This window comes from Mixophyes fleayi, chromosome 1, assembly GCF_038048845.1.
Source record: "Mixophyes fleayi isolate aMixFle1 chromosome 1, aMixFle1.hap1, whole genome shotgun sequence".
NCBI lineage: Eukaryota > Metazoa > Chordata > Amphibia > Anura > Limnodynastidae > Mixophyes > Mixophyes fleayi.
In genome coordinates this window covers 188968608-188971699 of record NC_134402.1, presented here as the reverse complement: position 1 = coordinate 188971699, position 3092 = coordinate 188968608, and positions in this window count along the sequence as shown.

Here is a 3092-nt window from a genome sequence, read left to right as displayed (position 1 = left end):
TCATCTCTCCAGGGGATGAGCTCTGCTCTTCCCGCCTGAATCTCCAGTTACACTTGGTCTATTAGCATTTTATGGTCAGTATCATATTAAAGGTTTATTCCCTAACATCAATAACTAGAGTATGCAATGTGCGATCTCTTCGCCGAATGCACCAGACAGCTGCTGATGTAAAGGGGATTAATATCAGACATGACACATTTCCTTTAACCTGAACCTTAAATAACACTGAAGTGTACATTTAATCATGTTATATAAACTAATAATAAACTAACTACTATCTGCTCATAAATTACAGTGTAACGGAACCAATATAATTATGAATTACATAAATAAGTAAATGTTGTAATGTGAGTGTGTACGTGCGTATTTTACCGTGTGATCGCAATATGCCACGTGTAGCGTGGCATACTGAGTGCAATCGACCAATAAAACAATATCAACCAATATACTTTCGTTCATCCAATTATACGACTTTGACAGTTCCACCCTTTGATAGTATAATAAACTATCACCTTAAAGATGTTATATGCAAGATCTCAGTGCCACGTTTCATTGCTATGTAATGCAAGTCCCCCTTGGTGTATGAAAACAAGTTATCATAAGAGAGAGTCTTAATCCTCAAAACGATTTCTTCTTTTACTATAGACCGTATATTTCTGGAGCTTGGAGATAACCTTTTGTATGCCCTTCAAGGGTCCGATAAAACACTTAATACATTATTTGGAAAGGTACAAAGTACAATAGAACATGTATCAGCTATACAGAATACTCTACTACAGTTCTTCAAGTTTAACAGGTTCATCTGTCCAACGCATGTCTTTAAGCTCAGAATACATTTAAACACTTCATGTTCATCGATAGCATCATCCTATGTCTATCAAAAATTTCATATCCAACCTCCTTCAGCTTGCATTAATATACACACTTCTAATAATGTCATCAGTTCTTTTCATCAACACTTGTGGGCGGGCTATTGTCTGTTTGTCCTTCTCAGTCTCCTAATACTCAGATTTTAACAGTGATCGGCTTGTAAACTATTGGGAGACTCCAGACTAAGGGACCGAGGTGTTGTACTTTTCCCCTAGTGACCTCCCACCCATACTTCGGGTACCTCAAGAATATTTAGTGGAAAGAGAACTAGTCCTACTTGATATAATCACTGAGGCACGTGAGAGCACGCCCAGCACTTTGTTTGGTCTAAAACCTTACCCTCCCAAGAATGATAATCATTCTCAAGGATGCCTGCTCAAGTCCGAATATTACTGGACTGGCATCGCTGGGTGTACCTCTTTTTAACTATGGGGTCACCGTACTTACGGACGTAATGCTACTTAGACAATAGCCCCTCGCACTTTCTCCAAGCTCCAGGGTTTCCAAATTTTCCTTTACCTCTGAATTGAATAGAGTAATTGGCTGGACCGATTATGCTACTAACTTCTCCTTCATCCCCAATTCCTCAACATCCTTACCTGAACCAGCCTCTGTCACCTGCCAATAATTAAAAGAATTGACCGTCCTGAGAAGAGAATGAAATGAAAGAAACACAGAACAGGAAAAACTACAACTTCATGATGGACAACTGTCTTAGCCTTTGGCTCAGGTGCTACTAACTTCATTCGAGGCCTTCCAGAACAGATTCATGAGTGCCCTTGGACCCTTCTCTGAGTGTTGGCTCCTCTGCAGTGGGTAGAATGGGCACCAGTGTGTCTCTGCTACCCTTGAAGCCGTGATGCTGGTAGCCTACACCTGGTACCTGTCTGTCAAATAACCTGAGCCTAAGAAATTTCTGTTCCACAACTTACTCTCCCGATCCAACACCCTGACAGTTAGTGTGACTTTTCAGGAAACAGTGCTTTGGACGTTCTCGGTTGCTGTCTCACTATTTACCTTCCCTCTCAAGGTCTAAACTAGCCTCTCAGTTACAATCTCATCTCTAGAGGGGTCAAGAACATCTCAAAAATCGACAGGTTAAAAGGCTGCCCAGGAGTGACCCTTTTGGTAGCGGGGAAGGACTAGTGGCCGAAGCTATCAGTCACTTCAATCAAGTTCCAACTCTTATTCTATTCAATTCATTCTACCGAGTACCGTTACTTTATGTTCACACTGGTTTGTGGCTAATCGAAAGTATGTGATTTGTTACCACTACTCATACATTATACATCTATTATCAATAACATGAATACCCCTATCACCTATTATAACTCTAGGGCTATCACATTGAATAACAAAAGCTTTGAGTATGACACAGTAATACATTAGACACATTTCAATACACCTTTACCCAGACATATTTCATTGGTACACCAGTGTATACTTGAGGATCCTGCATGGTGGTAATTGGATGACGTGGATTTGTTTTACCTGGAGAAAAACCATCTGCAGGAGTGATATGGGATGGCTCTATTGGTATCATTTTCCTGACATTCTCTTAATAAAGATAGGATGTTGCCGTCCTACTAGCTTGAGACGAAATGTCTGGTGCACCCCAATATACTCTTACCAGCTTGCACATACCTTCTGCACCCAGCTGAACCAGACCATGTGCTGCCTCCTCTGGGTCTGGGAGATACACTCTGGGAGCTACTGGTCTACCTTGTCCATCTCCCCAGGGTCCGCCAGACTCCTCACCACATCTCTTCACCTTCCAGATAGTTAATTCTTCAGGTAACACAAATCTTCATATATTAACCAATATGTGCATGCGTGAATGTGTGTGTGTGTTCACATTTTAAAACTAAAACAATACAATGAAAAACAAAACAAAACATAGATTTGTTAGCTGTCACATAAAACTCTGCTGTCTATTTGACAGCTATGTTCGGCCTGGTGTGACAGCCATGTATGGTTGTGTGTGTAAGTGTGGACTTTACTAGCAGCTACTTCAGTTGGTAACTGTTGTACTGTATAAAGTCCTCTCTGTAGTGTCCTAATCATGTGCTGGTATTGTTATAACAAGATTTCTCAGTCACCTCAACATCGCCCCCCTAGACTAGAAAAATGCTGAAGACCAATGTATATCAATCAATTTTCCCTCTGCCAATTCACATGCCATTCTCAGTACCTCACATTCAGCTACTTGACTAAGTGAGAAA